Source organism: Dermacentor andersoni, chromosome 3, assembly GCF_023375885.2.
Source record: "Dermacentor andersoni chromosome 3, qqDerAnde1_hic_scaffold, whole genome shotgun sequence".
In the NCBI taxonomy this organism is placed as follows: Eukaryota; Metazoa; Arthropoda; class Arachnida; order Ixodida; family Ixodidae; genus Dermacentor; species Dermacentor andersoni.
Window position 1 is genome coordinate 93,288,377 of NC_092816.1, and position 21,680 is coordinate 93,310,056.

The 21,680-nt window shown below is 48.6% G+C and overlaps 1 protein-coding gene across 1 annotated transcript in view; it reads right to left on the reverse strand.

Moving 5' to 3' along the window:
- The window catches only part of LOC126542335 (uncharacterized), a 406,338-nt gene that overhangs the window by 275,640 nt on the left and 109,018 nt on the right, over positions 1-21,680 (reverse strand). The gene's annotated exons all lie outside the window — the stretch shown is intronic.

Sequence of the window (21,680 nt, forward strand, 5' to 3'; positions counted from 1 at the left end):
AAAATCGCAAAGGGAGCGTTAGAAATGCCGCTTCCATTTATACCAAAGATCCGGGGGTCGCCGAACGGGTGGCTATTGCTCTAGCACTAAATGATTCAAGAAGAGTTTTCGTGTTTAGTTACTCGCGATCTGCGATTAAAGCCTTCTCGAGAGGACTTCTTGCGGAACCAGATAACAGACTACTGCAGAGTAGGGATATCACTTCGCATACAGTTGCTTGGTTCCCGGCGCATATGGGGACAGTGGAGGGAGCCCCGCGTAACCTCAACGTGGTGGCGCACAGGGAGGCACGAGGATTAGTGTGCCGTGTGCTCCCTGAAGGGGCTGGATCTCCCGCTACTGATTACAGGGACCAACTGTTAACCTACAACGAAATCACCGAGCACTATTACTTAGGGCGCAGGGCATTCCCCCTGCCACATTCTAAATTAAGTAGGCCACAGGCGGTTACATTAAGGCTTCTGCAGACACGAACGTACCCTAACCCGGTCATCATGAATAAAATTAATCCGGACAGCGGGGTTTCAGTCTATTGTAGTAAGTGTGGGGCTTTGCTCGATTTAAAACACGTGCTTTGGCGCTGCTTGGCGTTGGCCGGTGATGGTTCTCGAGGTGAACAGTGGTGGCAGCGGATGCTGCACAGTGAAGTGCCGGCGGACCAACTCGGGGCTGTCCAGAGAGCCCATGTGACGGCAGAGGGGCTCGGCCTCTCTGTACCGACGTGGGAGCGGCCCGCATCAGTCCCAGACTGATCCCTCAGGACCTAAATAAAGTTCTTCATACCATACCATACCGAAAATCGCAGCCGCAGCCACGGCCTTTTTAACGCGTTAGCGTTTTAGGATACTACACGCACTTTCTGGAGGCTATCTGTGTATGCATGTATGTATGCATGCATATCTATGTATCTGCGTTTGTATCTAACCGTTGTCCATTGGCCTTCAACAACTTACTTTGTCCATTTGTCTGGGCTCTACGATGGCTCTATGCACATATACAGAGGTGGATCCGTTAGTTCACGCACCTCAACCGTGGACTTTGTGATCGCTCAGATGAGCGGATCCGGCCAATACAAACTGAACGATAAATCGGCTTCAAAAGCTGCAGAATGTGTTGCAATACGGGAAGCTGTCCGTTTTGTCTCCTACTGGACAGCAGGCACATGGACTATACTTTATGATGCAGAATCAGCACTACCTGCCATAGATTCTCTCTCGAGGAGAAGCCAGTAGTACACGCTAGCCTTAGACGTCCTACTGATATTTGATCTCGCTCATAGAAATGGACACTCAGTTCCCTTCCAATGAGTGCCTGGGCCCTGTGGCTTGGCCGGCAACGAGCTAGCTGTTGCGGAAGCAGGAACCAATGTTTCGAAAGCCGTCAGCGTAACCATTCCATACTCTCGAAGTAATCCAAACTCTTTGTTGACTGCGCTTATGCGAGTTTTCCCAGCAGATTACTGGGCTCAAGCAGACCATCGGTACAGGTGCCTGCGCGAAATAGACTGTGAGGATTTTGGCCTCCCGGCTAAAGTCAAGCGATGCCAAGAAAGCATGCTTTACCGGATTCTCCTGGGCGTCGCCTTCACTCGACGCTATGCATACCTCATCGACCCTGCGGACAGCCCGAACTGTGAACGCTGCCAAGCGTCTGACACTCTCAGCGCCTGCTTCGCGACGGCCCTTTCTGCGTATCACAGCGGAAAACACTGGCTTGGACGCTGGCAGGCATTTGCAGGCATTGAGAGGCAAACATTGTCTGAAAGTACTATTTTGTCCACAATGTGTGAACGTAGGGTAGCAACAATAGCTACTAGAGCTGTGGAAGAGTATTTGAAAATCACGGGCCTAGACAAAAGCCTTTAATGAAACCACCGTGTTAGTGTATACATGCATCCCTTCTTCCTGTCCTCACAATCATCTTTCACCACTCTTTTTTGTCCCCGGCTTTCTCCCCTGTTCAGAGTAGCAGGCCAAAACTTGCTAGCTCAGGCAGACTTCTCTGCCTTTCTAATAAACCATCTCTCTTTCTCTCTCTAACCGTTGTCCCGCCTACTTGGGTCGGTAGGTAGTGTGCGGTCGAACCGTTAGCGCATTTGGCTGCTGTGCTGGAGCACCCATCGAATCAACTTGGGTGACTGAGAATGTGGCGATGTGCTATACATGCTTCTCTTCAACGAACCACTTTCGCACCGACATATGTCACTGTAGATGAGGGACTGGGTAGGCAACGCTGTTCGAAGGATCTCTTTCACGGCGACTGGGAGCATTGGGTATGTGCCACTCGGTCCGAGCTGTTCTTCAGCGCACCTCTTTGATGTCAACTTGAGTCACTGGGTCTTCGCCAGTAGGTGTGTGCCGCTCTTCAATGAACATCTTTGACGCCAACTTGGGTAGCTAGGTATGCGCCACTGGGAATGTGCCGCTCTACAATGTCAAAACATCCCTTAAATTTATCCCATGCTGAACGAAATCGAACCCACGTCAGATGGTTTCCTCATGGACAGCAACCTGACGCATTTGTAGGCTGCGCCACAAATGCTCTGGGGAATGCGCCGCTTTTCCATCTACACCTCTCGCGCCAGCGCTTTAGCGATCTGCGTCATGAATGCCGTGGGTGTGCGCGGCTTCTGAACGAATCTCTGGACAACTTGTGTCACTGGGTGTGTTCCACTGAGTATGTAGCCAAGCGAACAAGCACTTGTGAGCGTTCGGAGGCACCGGCGCGCCACGCCTCTTGCCTGGGAGGCCAAGCGGGAACTTCTCGGCAGTACTATATAGTAGATGACGCAGCGTGTCCAGACGGAAGCGCAAGCGAGAAGCCCGCACTAGAAAGCACTAGAAAACTCATAGCACCTACCGTCTTCCCCTGTTTTCCACGCTCCAGAAGATCGCGTTCTGACTGTGGAACCCTAAGAGTGAAAATGTGTGCACACTGTTACGGAGGTATACATCACTAGAATGGAACCTACAACGAGACTATTCCGTACACTGGCTGATGCTCTGTCGCGGAAGCACTCATCCGTTATATCCTGTTCGCACTCCACATTTGCTGACGGCGATACCAACTGCCACTGCCATGCCACATCATAATCAAACGACACATAAGTTTGAACTAAAGTTAGCTATTCGTCTGGCGCTCCAAACTGGCTAGCCACTTTTCCCACAGCGATCTAAAGCACTTGAGGGTGCTAGAGACGGGGGCGGAGCACGTGCAACAACATGGACGCCATAGCATCTGCACCTATAGCATTCAATGTGGAAACGAATTTTTGCACTGCTTGCATCCCAGCTTTACTGTGCACATTAGGTACGCGGAACATTCATTATAAGCCAATGAGCTGACTCTGAGCAATGTTTTCTACCTTTGCGGGAATTGTGAGACTACTGCACGAAAGTTTACAAAATAATACCGCTCTATTTTTGCACATTTTGTCGTATCTTGCTGTAGAACTAAAATCGTCCACTTCACAGTGAAAGTACTGTGACGCAGCATAGGCTCTCGGGTCTCCGAAGCATACTGCTACGTTCTAAACCTCTTACCGTGTCACTATATATCGTTAACTCAAATGGCAGTGGTACTACTTGATATCCGTTTCACCTGTAATTATATAAACCAGAGCACTGAGAAAGACTTTCATCGGCCTGGCATCGGTGACAATTACTGCTGACCAATTAGCCAAGTGTCAACATCTTTACTTTGAGCTTCATTTCCTATAGGATACCTGCACTCTTTTTATTTACAGCAACAGCCCTTGCCAGCAGCGCAACCATATGTGTACAGTCAAACGAGTTGACTATTTCTTCAACTGAGTCTAAGTGGCACCTTTCGCGCAAGAAATATCCCCGCGCAATAATTTAACTGCATGGACGTAACCTAATGGATTATTTTTCTCTCGCTCGATAGCATATCTTGCGGCGAAAAGTGGCACATTGCCATAAACCTACACGGGTGTAAGCAAGTGGTAGATAAAAGAATAATGCGCTCAGCTGGCAGTTTCATCAGATATGGAATATTTACTCATGTGCTTCTTTTTCTACCATGCGGTGCCGCTAGGGTTAAGCAAAAGCCAAGCCTATCCTACGGAGGCGCTAGTCAACGTCGTAGGGCCTATATGAAGACGAAGGCGTCGAAGGCGTAAGTCAGCGGCAATTCGGGTTTGCGTCGTGCAAGGAACAATAGTCTTTTTGTCTCGGGCCAGCGACGACAACAATGCAGGAAGAACGCTGATGAGGAGCGCGACTATAATGTAATGACACGGCGAGGTCGTGAAAGAAGGCGCAGTACCTCGGAAGACATTAGCTGGGCAGCGGTCACGCCGGGCACCGAAGGCTTGGCCACGGGGAGGCCATTGTCGCAGGTGGGCGCCACAGGCGGCTGCCCTTCTTAGTTTTCCCGGCACGTCTCAACGTATTGTTGGCACGCGCAAACTTCCCCGCTAATACGGACATAATGCGCGGGGACCTGCAGTACGGTTCGCTAGAAGCAGAATGGCCTGGGAGAGTGCGTTTTTCCTCCGGCTTCGAGCATTACACATAGGCACTCTATTGTCGAAGTTCCCTCCGTCGCTGCGAATAACGTTCTCGAAAATAAAATAAAGAATACGGTGTTGCGCATTTCTATAATATCCAGGCTATGGCCCGGATGAAAACTCAAGCGAACCAACAAACCATCTTGCAGTAAATCAGGATATAACTGCAACGTGCATACAAACACGCAGAAGCAAAAGCGGCATGAAAAGGTTATTAGCCAGACGAGGGAGATTACATGCAGAAACAACTGCATTAATTATTGTGTCTGTCACGTGGCGTGCGCAATTATGCGATAAGACGCGCGCCCCAAAACCAAGGACGATGCACTGTTCCCGAGATTTAGTGGTTATTTGTTTATTTAATAGCTTGTGATAGTGTTTATTTTCATAATGGCACAGTTGTTCGGTAAAATGCACTGAACTGAATGAGTGGACAGCGCTGTCGACAAGGTGATTTTTTGTTGTTGTTGGAAAGTGCAAGACGACACCAGGAAACGGAGCCGATGGCGTGGCGATGAGCTGTAACCGATCAGTTAAGGTGGGAGGCATCATTCAAAAGTCAATTTTCCCAAGGTTCATTTTTTTTTTTACATTTTGTGTATGGCCAAACACTCAGCAACATGTTGCAAAAGAAATTATTTTCCCTACCAACATTAGTTTGAGAGTTACAGTGTGTTTTCCAACCCGAAACCGAAAATCAGTACTTTTTCTTTTGTATAGATATTATTCACAATACTTGTTTAACTTTATTTTGTCGACGAGCCGCCACACGAACAAAAGGAGACTCTAGCGCATTTCGTGGGGGCTCCAGCTATGATGCGGGTGTATTTTACGCCTCTTTGTTGTCTTTGACACATTTCACGTCGTTTGAAAGGTTTGTTTACGTTTTCTTCAAAACAAGATTTTGCCCCGCCTCATGTTGCGCAAACTTTGATAACACTTTTCTTAATGAATATATTGATATCAAATTTTCACACTTATTTCTCACATAGATGCCTGCGAAATCGATGTGATATTGCTGCACTCACAGGTCATTCTACAATTAACTTTCTTCCGAATTTGCCATTTCTTTCACTTTGCTTAGCGTTTCGAACATTACTTCCTGAATATTTATCACCTTCCATTTATCCTAGTACATTGCATAGGTCTCGCACTTAGCTACATAAGTGCCTAAGCTTTACCCAATTCAGCAATTCATTAGTTATCACTGCTGGCGCCACTAGCACGTTTACCATATTCTACGACCAGAATTACTTGCCAAAAATAAAATGAAACATTTACTGCATGTGTTATGCACTTATTCAAGTAAATAACATATGGCTAGTCTGGAAAATGTTCTCTAAGTTTTGTCTTCCATATTAGAAAACAAAATTTTTTGTGGCCTACTTAAATCACTAAACACAAACGTACGAGTGTCCGTCAAACGGCTCTTTTAAGACTGTTTGCAACGAATTTTGTTAATATAGCCCAACGCACGAACATAATACACCGTTTTCTACCCCCGATACTGTTATTTACAGTACTATATAATTTACAATTAATTTTAACGAACCCATCGAAACTGGCACCAAGATGGGGTTCGTGTTTCAATTTCGTTTTAAGGAAGGCAATATGTAAAACGAGGCCGTTTGTACGTAGTCGCAGCAAAAAAAAAAAAAAAAGGAAAGAAATCGCGCAACCGCAATTAACTACCAGACTAACGAATCAAACTAGGTATTCATGACGCTCTTCAAAAATCACGGTCACAGGCAATAAGAAGTGTCACCGGGTCATGGTGCACAAGGTGGAAACGTTATGGGACTCGCGAAAATGCCGGCAGCGGTATTCGACGCTGCAGCAGCCCTGAACAGGCCGCGACCGTCGACAATGGTCTGCCGCGTGAGGGTTAGTGGAAGAGGCGACGGCCGTGCGTCCTTTCGACGTTCGCCTTACGGAGGGCAGGCACGGCTTTGGAGACACTGGCACGGCCTCGACCAGACGCCCTTGCGATGTTCGCAACTCGCGAGCGACGCGAACGAGCTCGAAGAGGTACGTGTGCCCAAGTGTAAGCCTGCTGTGACCTTTGGCATGGAACTCGCCAGACCACTACTGCCGCGCCCTGAACACCATATTCTCCGTCCCGCCGCGCCTGCTACGCTCGCCGTCTCCCTCCGAGCTTACCGCTGGCGAACGTCGAAAAGGCGTTCGGGTGTTGGCTCCCCCACGAAGCCCGACGCAGTACTCCGCCGTCGACTGTCGCTGCCTTCTGAGGGCTGCTCCAGCGCCGAACCCAACTGCCTGCATTTCCGCAAGCACAATAATAGAGACATTTAGTGTGTCCGCTATTGCGGCAAACTGGGGCGGTTTGGGCAGATTACCGGATGGTCGAGGGCGTAAACGTGAGTGGCCAGATTGGTGGCGAAAGCTGGTGGTGCAAAGCTCAACCACCTAAACACAGGGCCAATTACTATATTCTTCTTAGCTAGGGTGTGTGTTTTCGACAGCGGCGTAATTGTGAACACAATTACGCCGCTGCCGAAAATTTACTCCAGCAGCGAAGAAGAATAAAGTATAGGTTACTGCAATTTTAGTTCTGTGTTTGTCTGATTGAGCTCTACAACACCAGGGGGCTGCACCGCTCCGGCCGCTCAAGTTTACGCACCCGACCATCCGGTAATCCGCCCAAACCACCCCGGTTTACCGGGATAGGAGACACGCTAAAAGTCTTTAATGTATCCACTTTTTAAAGCGAAAATTTCTTTGCCTCTTCCATCGGCTTTCCCACTGGTGCTGCTGCTGTGGGCTGCTGTGGGCTGCTGTGGGCTGCTGTGGGCTGCTGTGGGCTGCTGTGGGCTGCTGTGGGCTGCTGTGGGCTGCTGCTGTCGCGCACATTGCGCCGGGGGGTGGTAGGCGCGAGTAATAGAGGAAAGGCGACGGGAGAAACTCGTTTTCATCCCACCGCGCCGAATGTGCACAATGCCCTCTGAAGCTTCCTAGCCATCGCCACATTAGCCTCTTGACAGCTGTAATTATCCGTGACTCCCCTCAGAAGCGTTGCAGAAGCTGCAGCGCTTGCCTTTCTACTAACGTGCGAGGCCAGAGGGGACGCAGATAGAACTGCAGAGAGAAGAACAGGAGAAGGGGAGAGGGGAAGAAGAGGCAGTTCTCATACAAAAGAGGGGGGGGAGGCGACGTGAGAAGGCAAGGAAACCCCACTACTTTACGACAGCGGTTGCGGGGAAACAGGATAAGCTGAAGTTCAAGGTACGGTACAGTACGTCGCTGCTACTTTTGAAAAATAAACGCCATGCAAATATGTCAAGCAGTTAACTTACGCAGGGCGTGCAGTAGCAGAGCCGCAATACTTAAAGCGTACCGCAGAGTCCAGGAGACACTACGGAAGCGGTCGGCCGTCAAATCAACACTTCTGTGGCCGCCGCTTAAGCTTTGTGGCTATGGCATTGCTAGAGGTCGTGGATTTGATCTCAATCGCGGCAGCCACATTTCGACGCTGCGAAACAGAAAACACACGTGCACTTAGTTTTCGGGTCCCGTTAAAGAACACGGTATCAAAAGTAATCCGGAGTCCTCCACTACGGCTCGCTTCATAATACGAGTGTGGTTTTGGCACGTACAGCGCCATAATCCAATTCAAATTTAGTACTTCTGCCACAATGCGACGTGCCGTTTGAGGAAATGACAACGCTCAACCCTCTCAGAGGTTATAAAATATGGCGCACAGCAACGCCTCAAGCAAATACCTTTCCCTATGTGTTCTGTGCGCTACACAGGCAAACAGCAGTGTGGTACATGCAAGGTAACGTTTAACATCAACTCACCAGTCTCGTGTTAGACTACGAGTTGAAGAAATTAAGCTTTAGCCGTCCACATCACCAGTAATTGTTGTCAATCAAAGCATCCAGCACGAAAAGCTTCGCTTACATCGATTCCTACAGTGCGTGGGATATGCATAATATTATACCACGATCCGATAACAACTCTTATTTCCAGATATGGTTATATTTGAAGCGTGTCGTGAACGCCTGGTTTGTTTTGTTTGTCTTGTAGTTAATTGTCCTTGTGCAATTATATTTTCCTGTGCTGTGCGTTCGCACAAATGGCTTCGTCTTTCAAACGGCTTTTTAATTGCCTTCTTTAAGAAACACTTCAGACACGATCAGCACAGCCTTATGAACGTCAGTATGCTAATTTCCCGTTATATTCGCCATAGCAGGTTCCTGAATCTGTTCGATGCGACCAGAATTTAGGAAATTCAGAAACCTTTACAATGTCAGCACATAAACAAGTACGCCATTCCTGAACGTGGATTGGCCAAGCACATCATTTCTGCACGAGGAATTTTTTTTTTTTAGTTAGCACGAACCAACAAGTCTTGGTTCTCTCGGAGTGCATTGTGTGAGGCTGTAGTCTTCCTTAAGTCTGTAGACGAACAACAACGAAACTTACAATTGTTACCTATACACAGTGAGAGCACATCGTCCCAGGAATTCTCCAACGTTTGCGACCTGCCCCTAGGTAGCACGGTTATTATCGGAATTATCGGCGCACAGTAGCATGAGTGTCGAAGCTTAAACTGCGCATTCTTGCATGAGCATATAAATGAACAGCATGTGGCACGTTCTTTCAGCGAGGACAAAACTATTGTATCACATGAAATAGTTACCGGCGCAGGCGTCCTTAAGGTCAGTGTTTCGACGACTCTGATAACTGGCATAAGGGAAGCAGCAGTGCAGCGTCACTCACCTCTTTAAGTAACTGATCGCGAATCTAAGCTACCGCCTGGTTTGAGTAAACAGAGGCGATGTCGCACTGCTACAAAGCACGACGACGGAGCGAGATGTAGAAGTAGGGAATCCGTGAGCTCTTCAGCAAGAAATTGCAAAACTTCATTTTCGTTGAAGCTGAAACGTAATCTAATTTATTTTTTAGCATGAGTGTCGCGCCAGTATACACTACGTATACACGACACTTTAGGCATATTGAGAAACCGCTGCCATATTTCCGGTTCTCTGATTGGCGGCACAAGTTTGCAGAATATTGTCGCATGTTAACGCGACTTTATCGCGTTAATAACTCCGCTTTATGCGTGGCGGACGCTGTGCACATTTCTGAACACCGCTGTATTGTCGTTTGATACACTTTTTAAATATCTTCATAATGTGAAAATTGATGCCCCACTTTTAAATGAGATCAAATACGTTTGTTCCTTGTTCGTCAGTCCGGCCGTGTTCTCGCCATTACCAAAACCGCTCACTCAGATTCCACAAGGTGCACTCTGACCAAGCCCACTATGCTGTCATTGTAGCTCTGAGCAAAGGGTCACCTCCGACTCCTTCCGCAATCCTGATGCACTCGCGCACTGACTGCGGTTGATATGCTGCGATATTGTCCAGAGGAAACAGACTATAGTAAGCACGGCCTTTTTTTATTCGTATACAAAACAGTAGTAATCTTCAGGGCCAAGCTTATGAAGAGTGCGCCATAACGAAAAAAAAAAAAAGGGGGCGGGCTACAAAGACGCAAACTGTGGAAACGGGAACTGGTCATCTTTGTCTTTTTTTTTTTCAGCTGTACAAAGCTAACAGAATAATTGAAGGCCAAAGAAGGACCTGTGCCAGCTAACGCAAGAAAAATTGTAAAGGAGCCTGGGTGAGGATGGCCGACTACAACGGGAAAAAGGACACGAGTGGTAGTGTTTGGACGCTGAATCGAAAAACATTGCCTAGAAAACGGCGCTCAGCGCTCATGTTTGATTGCAATGTTTCTTTGTTGTTGTTGTTTCTTGTTGTTCTTTTTGTCATCGTTTTATTTCGTTCTTGTTGTCGCTGCTTCGTGCTTGTTCTCCTAGGACAACGTTCTTCCAAATAAAACACTTTCCGGGACTCGCGAAATGGACGCAGTGAAAAACGCCTGCCAGCAGAGCAGGCTGCATGCATCATTCATGCACCAAACAAGGGCAAATGGGAGCTGCACGCATTCTAATATAACACATGCTTGCGCATTTCCATCTACCCCCTCTTCTTCGTTCGCTGCGTTATTTCGCGAACTCATTCGTGCCTCTCGGTTCACCTATTTCTCGTTCATTTTTCGGACGAAAGGGGCCCTAAAAGAATGTTCATGATAAAAAGACGTTGGTGTCCTGCTGCTCGTGATTGAACATTCATGTGAATCCCCCCCCCCCCCCAAAAAAAAAACGAGGAGAAGAAAGCAAGAAGATGCTAAAACGATGCGAAATATTCGGCGCCAACGAAAATCATGGGCAAGACCTTTCTTGCAGTCAGCACAAAATTACATCCGCGCCAAAGATTACCATTGGAAATAGTTTCAAGCTTTATTTCGTTAACATATCTTTCTGTTTTTCTTCGTCATACGGTGCTGTATATAGATCCCGAAGACTAAGCATTCAAGATTTGGTCTTGCCTACTCCTCAGTCTCGCCAAACAGTGTCTTTCGGAAGAGGGATGATACTGATGCTTATCTGATAACTCAGTAATTTGGAGGTTTCGTGCGTTCTGAAATCGATTACTCAATCACATCTCGTTTCGTCGTACAGTAACTTCTTATCACGAAACCCAGAAAAAAAAGAACGCCGACCAAAGTGGTGAGTTCAACGCGGTTAGACGCTTTGCTTTCCGCACGAAAACTTTGCTCACTAGGCTCAAAAGTTCGAAAGATAGCTGAAGTTCACTTCAATAAAGTTGGTAAGATTACCGTAGTCATAACGTAGTTTTTGTGGCTGTTCAATCAACGCGCTTATACACTTTACGCCCGGCAACTTAAAATCAATTGACAAGCATCTGTCACCCCCTTCTGCATATCGCCGTGAAGAAAATGTTGTGAGATAACAGAAATACGATTTGAACCAACCAATAATCAAATTCATTATGGTACCGTGTTTTCAAGGAAGTTTGACGCCGTCTTCTGGGGCCTATAGATAATCGTTTCTCAGCAAAAATAAACTGCATCGCATTCAAAGGAGATATAGATTGAGCTTGACAAGTTTCGCGCCCAGTCAATTAGGCTTAAATACGAAAAAAGAAAGTATGTTACCATCCGTGACGTCACAGTGACGTACCGGCACTTGCGTTATGGCACGAAATTAAATCAACCTTCAATCAACTCGTTACGGTTAAATTAACAAAAATTGAGCTTTCGAGCAATACTTTGTCAGTACAATCTGATGCATTGTTTCTCTGTAGTGTCCCCATCTGGCCCTCTGGCGTGACGCGTACAGCCCGGAGATTGTGCGGCTCAGCGTTCACGGCAGGAAAGTGGGCTGCCTTTGCTGCTATCTCGAGCATAAAACAACAGAATGCGGGTACACGAAAACGCTCTTTGACTCTATACAGCGACGTGCAAAGCAGCTTAACGCAGATGACGAGAACAGTGCATATGCGATGCTTATTTCTCTGTGTATGTGGAATCCTATTATTATCCAGCAACACTTGTTCCGCCTTCTTTTCTTTCTTTCTTTTTTTTTTATTCTGCATGCGTTTCTTTTTTATATTGCTAGTTTCGATATCTGCGGGTATTGGGCAAGCTCGGGACTCATCTTGCATGTCCTGGCCGTCACATATATCAAAACATGTTCTACACGAGCAACAATAAAACCCTTTTTCCGTTACGTTCTCGGACCAGTGATTAACGTTCGAGAAAGGCATGTGCCCGCACCACCTTGTGCGGTGAGATGTGGACTTGATGATGTGCGGCATGCGAGTAAATAAAAGTGGACGATCATGGCGACAGAAGGAGCCTCCACCTGTGTGTGTTGCAAGCAAGGCGCACACTTGTGCTGATGGCTCAAATCCGTGTTCACTTTTGTGGCAGTAAAATAGTACCCTTCCTTTCATATAGCTTACATCGTGCACCAGAAACAGAAGTCTTTACTAATATTGTAGGAATGAAGACCTCAATCTGTAAGACTTGCTCACTAACTCTCGTTCCAGAAACCGAGCCCCACTGTACTTTCATTTTTGAATTGTAAAGACAAGCAAACTTCATGGTCGTGAATAAGATGAAGTTCTTTTATCTCTGTATATTTGCAGTGACGGCACAGTACATGTGTATAACGTCTTTTCATCAAGCCTTGCCGTACTTCACGGTGGTCCGAGACTCCAAGTAAAGCCTTCGAAATTGTTCGTTTCACCCGAAAGAAATAACCGGGTCATCTTCGCGCTAATAACCTTAACGACAACAGCTTTATGATCATTATGGTTTCCTATATTGCGCTTATAACATAACCGCACGATCGTCTTTATCTCAAGCCTGCTTGCGAGCACAATCGTGCAACCAACGTGCGCGCACATATATTGTGCTCAAAGAGCACCAAGCAATCGCCACGATCATTAAGGTGACTGGGCATGTTGGTAGGACGTGAACACAGATTTTTGCGCACAAGACGAGCACGAAGAAGAGGCTGAGACAGACGAATGCATACACTGCACCCGTGTGTCTTAGCCTCTTCTTCGTACTCTTCTTGAGCGCAAAAAGCTGCAAGCACATCAAGAGTTCATAAATAATACAACTTTATGCACGGTAGCGTTACGACGACAGAAAGTGCACTTAACCTAATCCCTAGCCGGCGACGTCAAATGCACTAGATAGCGGTGGTGGCGAAGCTGATACGAGAAATAATTGCACCCCGAGGGCAAAGTAGATCTGGTTACACGTCCACACGCACTAATATGCACTTACACGAACCTAAACAGCGACGGGAGCAGAGGTTGGAGTAAATACGCGCAGGAGTAAACCAAGCCAGGAATCTTTGAGATATGTTCACGCAAATAAAAAAGAACTCGCAACTCCGACGAAGCCCGCCGAGTCGTTGGGAGGCGCGCTTAGTCTGGAAGGATGCGCGATACGCTTGAACGTATAGGCTGCCTCCGGCCATCAACATTGTCGTCGCTGCCGATGAGGTGGAAAGTAAGCACTGACTCGAGGGGCCTGTGAAGAGAGGGTGTCAAAGCGCAGTTCTTTACTCCAGGATAGCCTCGAGCAGCGCGATAACTTGCTTCCTCGGCGTATACTTCGCCGCTTCATTTTGCTGGCTCTTTGAGCCTCGCCTCCAGGGGGCGTCTGTCGTAATACACGTACTCAAAGAACTCTGTTATTAGGCAAGCGCAGAGTCAACCGGGAGAAGAAACAAACAACAACCCGAGACCGTCGAGGCAAGAAATGTGGGAAGAGGAATGCGGCGGGGGGGGAGGGGGGGATTGCGAAGTGAGGGCTCCGGTAAAAGATCAGCGGTGAATCTAACAGTACGGAACAAGAGCCAGTGCATTAAGGTAGGTCGTTCGGTTCGGTGTCGATAAGCTGTTAATAGTACTTACTTCTCTCGTTGCAATCCACTGACACTAGTGCAGACATGGCAAACTTTGACCTGTTAGTTTTCTGTGTTAGTGAGGCCACTCATATCCGTCATCAGCCGGGGCACGGTATTATGGTCTTGCTTTTATTTCCTTTGAGGTCCCATAGGTAGAGTGCTATATGAACAATAGTTAACGGTCATGATATGTTCTTTTCAGACTTGTTCGTAAAGAATTACATGCAATTAATTACTTGTAATATATTACATTTCTTGGAAATTATGTAATTCAGCAATTTACTCCTTACTCGGTAACGCTCGCTATGATTAGATTTCATTTTTCAGTAACCAATTAGATGTAATTAGTTACTTCATTGGTGAGACGAACTGTAATATGTGACGCAATTTTGGGAACCTCACTTTGGCGCAAACTGCAGTATAACGGCCGAGGTAGTGCCGTATGCGCGTGCTCAGACAAGTAAGCCCGGGAATCCCATATTTGTTTCCTCATGTTTACACTCCACCAGATGTCAGCCAATGAATTAAACCAATGTTTGTATGCCTCGACAGAGTAGACCACTTGGGACGTTAATGCCAAAATATCACCTACGGACGATTTTCTTACAACTTTTCATTGACCCAATCTAGAGGGTCTTCTTCAAGTCCTAGCAAGAGAGAGAGAGAGAGAGACAAACGGGATGAGAAAGGCATGGAGGTTAACCGCACAAGACCGGTTTGCGACCTTGCACTGAGGGAAGGCTAAGGAGAAATTAAAGATGGAAAGAACAAGCCCCAGCTAGAATGAAGCCTTGAGCGTCACAGTGGAACCATATGCTGAGTAAATGCAATCTTTGTGCGCAAGATGCCCGTACGTTACAACACCACCCTGCTTCGCAGCACGCATATGGAGCGATTTTTCAGTGCCGTTGCACATGACTTCACGACGAGGACGACAGATGATGACCGATGAAATATTTTTACAGCATCTTTAGTAAAGATACGCAATCTACGAAACGCTGCAGAGGACGCACTGAATGTGCTAGGACAGCTCGTTTTGCTTACTTTATCTGTGTAATGTTATTAAAATTTTGGAGGAAAGTAATGTGCAAGTTATCGATTACTTTTTAATAATTTCTCAGTTACTTTCCTGAAGCAGTAACTGGTAACGGTAATCAATTACGTTTTGAATCAAGTGATTGTAATTGTAATCAGTTATTTTTTTATTTATCACGCGTGTAAAAGTCATGTTGTTTGTGATGATATTTTCAAGCGCCGTTATTTGGTGCGACGCTCAGTAGTTGTCGACAAATGAAGCCGGCGCAAAACATGATGCATCAGTCTTTAAGCTTCGGTATTTCAGAAAATAACTGTAAGAAATGTGAAGCTGTAATTTAAAAATATGATGCCGTCGGTCCGCATATAATGTAGGCATATATGTGAAATACAACAAATTTGATTTATATTAGGTTGTGTTGGAATCGCACCGCTGGCCCGAGTTGTTGGGGTCTCGGTGCTGACGCCCGTTATTGCCAATGGGTCGCAAGCCCCAAGGGTAGCGTTGGCCTGGCGGCCTGGGGCACTGGAAGCATCCGAAGGTCCCGGCAAAGCATGAGAAGACTGGTAACAAAACAACTGGTTTATTCTAACATAGCAAAAGAGCGGCCGGTCAGGTCGACCGGAGTGGAGAGACGGGAGAGCACGTAACTCAACAGTACAAATCGGAGCCTCTGCTCTGGCGTCCGGGGGCAGCTGCTCTTATACCCTCGGCGTCGCGGTCCAAAAGGGAAGGAGGGAAGGTCACGGGATGAAGGTCACGGGACGGCGCAGCAGGGGCCCACGACGGCGCGAGCGGTTGAGCCGAGAGACCTCCAGGCCCCTCCTTCGGGGAACTCCGCTCCCCGGCTGCCGCGCTTTGACAAGCGAGGGCACACACACACACACGCACACACGAAGACACGTGGCACTGAAACACGCCTGGACACGCTTGGCGGGTAGGCGTCGCGGCGGCGTCGGACAGGCCAAAATGTCCGCCGCTTTGAACAAAGCCCCGGCGTCCGTTGCATCCGCGCCGGCATTACCGCGCGTTGTAGGCGAAACGTAACAGACCGCCCCGCCGGGGGAAGGAGATCCCGATGGTCAGGGGACTGCATCCGCTGTCCGGAGGGATGTCGCTCGATGATGCTCATAACCGAAGTTGGGCGTCCCTGGGCGTTTCTTGAGCGCAGCGCACAGAGAAGGCCTCGTTCTCACGTTCAGGTGCACACAGGACACTGCAAAGTGACTTCGGGAGAGGTGACATTTTTGTTCTCGTTTCCGGCAAGCGTTAGAACCACGCCTGAAAGTCAACCGCTCAGTCAGCAAGCACGGCACAACCCTCACTAAGCCCTGCCAGGCTCTTTCCCCTTTTATACTGCTGCCTAGTTCCTTACAGTAGTTTAGCAGCACTCAGAACGCGTCCATAAATCGGAAAAATTGCACTAAAAAGCACATCATCACTTTGAAACACTACACAAAAGCAATAAGTTAAAAAAAAATCCTGCCTCAGGAAGAAAAACATCAGTAACAAGCAATTTTGAGGCTGATTCCCACGTTAGGGGCTTCGACTTAAGCCATCGGCGTTACCGTTGAGACTCCCCTTTTTGTAACGCACCTCAAAGGAATATTGTTGCAAAGCGAGGCTCCAGCGCAGGAGGCGGCCATTTTTGGGAGAGATGGTCTGCAGCCATTGGAGAGGGCAGTGATCCGTTTCAATGATAAACCTCGAGCCGGCTAGGTAACATGACAATTTCTGAACGGCCCACACGATACACGCACACTCTTTCTCGGTGGCGCTATACGCCTGCTCACGACTCGTCAGCTTACGACTAGCATACAGGACGGGGTGTTCTACTTCTCCATTTTCCCGTTGGCACAGTACAACGCCCATGCCTCGCTCACTAGCATCACACTGAACAACGAACCCTTTTGAGTAGTCGGGCGATCGCAGCACAGGCTGGCTTGTTAGGGCGCTCTTTAGGGCGCTAAAAGCTCTTTCCTTCGTCTCATCCCAGACGACTGTTTGCGGCTCGGTCTTTCTTAGAGCATCCGTCAAGGGAGCCGCGATATCAGAGTACCTGGGGATGTACCTCTGATAGTAGCCGGCGACACCTAAGAACGACCGAATATCGGTCTTCGTGCGCGGTCGCGGGAAGTCTCGCACAGCGGCCACCTTTATTTCAGAGGGGCGGCGACGACCCCGACCAATCACGTGTCCGAGGTAGACAACCTCGGCCTGTGCTAACTGGCACTTGGGAGCCTTGACTGTCAAGCCCGCATCGCGCAGGCGGGTTAGCACTGCCCGCAAGTGGGCCATATGCTCAGGCCAGGATGCGGAGAATATCGCTACGTCGTCTAGATACGGTAAAGCGAATTCTTGCTGTCCCCGCAACACTTTATCCATGAGGCTTGAAAAGCAGTATGGCGCGTTCTTCAAACCAAAACTCAAAACTTTAGGACGGAATGTCCCCATTGGTGAAATGAACGCCGCATACCTACTAGCCTCTTCTGTAAGTGGAACCTGCCAATAACCCCTGACAAGATCTAGGGTGGAAATAAACTGAGCGCTACTCACTCTCTCAAGGCGCTCCTCGATGTTAGGGATCGGATAAATTTGATCCTTAGTGATGGAATTAAGCCTGCGGTAGTCGACGCAAGGACGAGGTTCCTTGCCCGGTACCTCAACTAAAATCAAAGGGGAAGTATAATCACTCTCACCCGCTTCAATAACACCGAGCTGTAGCATTTTCTTTACCTCAGCCTCCATAATATCGCTCTGGCGGGGTGACACCCGGTACGCCTTGGATCGTACTGGCTCTGGGGAGGTAAGTTCTATGTCATGAGTAAGGACAGAAGTCCTACCAGGCCTCTCAGAGAACAGACCTTGAAACTCTTGTAAGAGCTGGTGTAGTTCTGTTTTCTGCTCAGGCGACAGCGATGCTTTCCTTATTAAGTCACTAATGACTTGATCGGTGTCTTTCCTGTTCGTCACTGAGCCTAGTCCCGGAAGCTCGACCGGAAGCTCTTCTAAATTTCCCGCATCGGGAATTTCCTCTCCAGTATCTGGTGCCTTTAACGCTACAGGCTCAATTTTATCCCGTTCGGGCGTGCTCTGAATACTAGCTTGCTGCGCCTCTGACCCTTTTTCATCGTTCAACAACGTCGGCCCCGCAACTACCGCCTTTGCAGCGAGCTCCCGAACCTTCGATCTGGTTAAGGCCTGAACGCTAGCCTCACCAAACAAAAGCCCCTTCTCGCGCAGGAGGTGATCGGACCTGTTCGAAAATAGGTACGGGTACTGGGGGGGCAGCATAGATGACACTGCGGCCTCCGTCTCAAGTGCTCCGAAAGGTCCTTCAATAAGCACTTTTGCTACCGGCAGACACACGCTATGAGCTTCCACTGCTTGCTTGATCCATGCGCACTCGCCCGTGAACATATCGGGTTCTACGTAAGAGGGGTGAACTACATCCATTGTAGCTGCGGAATCGCGAAGCACTCGGCACTCTTTCCCGTTCACGAGGAGGTCTCGCATGTAAGGCTCGAGAAGCTTGATGTTCTCGTCAGTGCTGCCTAATGAAAAAAACACGACTTTTGGTTTTGTTTCTGGGCACTGCGCCGAAAAGTGACCCGGCTTCTGGCACGTATAACACAGGCGCGCTTGCCTCGCCTCGAACCGCTTTCTGCGTTCGGCTTCGGTTGCCGCCGTCTCCGTACGTTCGGTCGGACTGCTTTCACTCGCATCCGAACTACGTGTGTCCCCCTTTGCTCTCATGGGCGTGAACTTTGGCCTCTCAAACTTGGAGCCAAATTCACCCTTTTGACCGTCCTTAGCTCCACGAGCCCGACGCGTCACAAACTCCTCGGCTAACTCAGCGGCTCTAGCCACCGTACTAACGTCTGGCCTATCCAAGACCCAGTACCGCACGTTCTCAGGTAACCGACTATAAAACTGTTCTAGCCCGAAACACTGCAGAACTTTCTCGTGGTCACCAAACGCTTTCTCTTCTTTGAGCCACTCCTGCATGTTTGACATAAGCCTGTACGCAAACTCTGTATATGACTCACTTTTGCCTTTCTCATTTTCCCGAAACTTCCGACGGAACGCCTCCGCTGACAGCCGGTACTTTTTTAGCAGACTCGATTTCACTTTGTCGAAATCCTCTGCCTCCTCTTTCTCCAAGCGAGCGACTACGTCGGCCGCCTCGCCGGGTAGCAAAGTGAGCAAGCGCTGTGGCCACGTTTCCCGAGAGAACCCCTGCTTCTCGCACGTTCGCTCAAAGTTAACCAGGAACAAACCAATGTCCTCTCCAAGCTTAAACGGCCGCATCAGGTCAGTCATTTTGAACAATACTCGTTCTCCTGCACCGTGTGCCTGACTTCCATTACGAGCGCGTTCCATCTCTAACTCGAGACGCTTCATTTCCAAAGCGTGTTGACGGTCGCGCTCTCTTTCTTTCTCTTGTTGCTCTCGTTCTATCTGTTCTTTACGTTCCTGCTCCTGTCTTTTTGCCGTCTCCCTCTCCTCAATGGTCTCAAGGCATTCCGACAGCTCGTCATCCTCAGCTTCTAACTCAAGAATAGCCCTTAGCAGTTCTGGTTTTCTGAGTTTGTCTGAGACATCCAGACCCAACTCTCTCGCAAGCTCTAGCAATTTCGGTTTGCGCAACGACTTCAAATCCATGGCTGCTCTGAATGCTGCTTTCTCTACTGTCCACATTTGTCTTGCCGCAAACTAACCCGGTAGCAACGGCAACCACAATTACCAGCTCTGTTTCTAACACTAACAAAAGCCTGGCAAAACTCAGAAGAAGAAAGTCCCGCACTCACCAAACCTCGCAGCCAAGAATTCCGCGCAGTCGTTCCGCTGCAGGCAACCAGTCATCACACAGGGCTCGTTGCGCTGCTCCCGGATGGTCGTTGAGCTGCTCAGCATACAGTCAACCGCATCTCTTCGCTGCTGGCCTCCGTTGTCGCGATCTCACCGCTGGCAACCAGATGTTGGAATCGCACCGCTGGCCCGAGTTGTTGGGGTCTCGGTGCTGACGCCCGTTATTGCCAATGGGTCGCAAGCCCCAAGGGTAGCGTTGGCCTGGCGGCCTGGGGCACTGGAAGCATCCGAAGGTCCCGGCAAAGCATGAGAAGACTGGTAACAAAACAACTGGTTTATTCTAACATAGCAAAAGAGCGGCCGGTCAGGTCGACCGGAGTGGAGAGACGGGAGAGCACGTAACTCAACAGTACAAATCGGAGCCTCTGCTCTGGCGTCCGGGGGCAGCTGCTCTTATACCCTCGGCGTCGCGGTCCAAAAGGGAAGGAGGGAAGGTCACGGGATGAAGGTCACGGGACGGCGCAGCAGGGGCCCACGACGGCGCGAGCGGTTGAGCCGAGAGACCTCCAGGCCCCTCCTTCGGGGAACTCCGCTCCCCGGCTGCCGCGCTTTGACAAGCGAGGGCACACACACACACACGCACACACGAAGACACGTGGCACTGAAACACGCCTGGACACGCTTGGCGGGTAGGCGTCGCGGCGGCGTCGGACGGGCCAAAATGTCCGCCGCTTTGAACAAAGCCCCGGCGTCCGTTGCATCCGCGCCGGCATTACCGCGCGTTGTAGGCGAAACGTAACAGTTGGCACTTGCCAAACAGCAGCACTTTTCTATTAAATATTTCATAAATTCCCCCCGGAGCTTGAACAAGATTCCACTTAACCTAGTGTCTCAGTTTTCTAGCTTCCTTCCAAAATCATTCCTTATCTCTCCGTTGCTCCAGCGTCAATGGTGACGTCAGAAATGTAGCTTACGTAGGAAGCCGATGTGCCGTCACTTGCTTGACAGAAATCGGAATTACACTTTGACCACTTATATCAGCACGCCAAATTACATCTAACAACATCGATTGCAGGGGTATACTTGATTATTAGTAAAACACAGTTTTATTTCCTAAAACACATACGCCATCTGTATGGAGTTTCACATTTCACTTGACTGCACCAGAATTCGGGGAAAAATAACAAAGCATCTTGTAGGTCGCTCTGATTTAGAAATTATTGTAATGTGCTAATTTCTTGTCTCTGACGTAAAACACTACGTTAAAAGACACCCTATAAGGCTACTTCAGGGTAACGTTTCTCCTACCATCTTAGGCTGCTAGCGTTGTCGTTTCTCTATCCGTATCAACCAAATGAACGGTGAATGGAGCCGATTGAATACATGAATATGGTTGTATAGTTTCGTTCGTTATCTTCTAGAGGTGCCACTATAACCTCCAAAGCAGGCGAAGAAGAGGAAGGGCTCACATGCAGGTAGCGCGAGAATAGAACACGCTAGCGCACTCGACCTCAGCGGCCGCGATGTCGGCCGCTAAAGAGATGGCGCGGCACCATGGCTGGCCAGCCTAAATAAACCGTGGCTAAGGCGGCTACCTCCTCGCGCCGCCTCCCAAAGTTTCAACACTGCTATAATTTGACGTTACCACTCACAAATTTCTTTTTTTTTTAATTATGGGGTTTTACGTGCCAAAACCACTTTCTGATTATGAGACACGCCGTAGTGGAGGACTTCGGAAATTTCGACCACCTGGGGTTCTTTACCGTGCACCTAAATCTAAGCACACGGGTGTTTTCGCATTTCGCCCCCCTCGTAATGCGGCCGCCGTTGCCGGGATTCGATCCCACGACCCCGTGCTTAGCAGCCCGACACCATAGCCACTGAGAAACCACGGCGGGTTTCCACTCACAAACTTGAGAAACTGTTCATGTAACCGCCCAAGAAGGGAGCGCTCATGACTAAAGAAAAATCGAATCTTC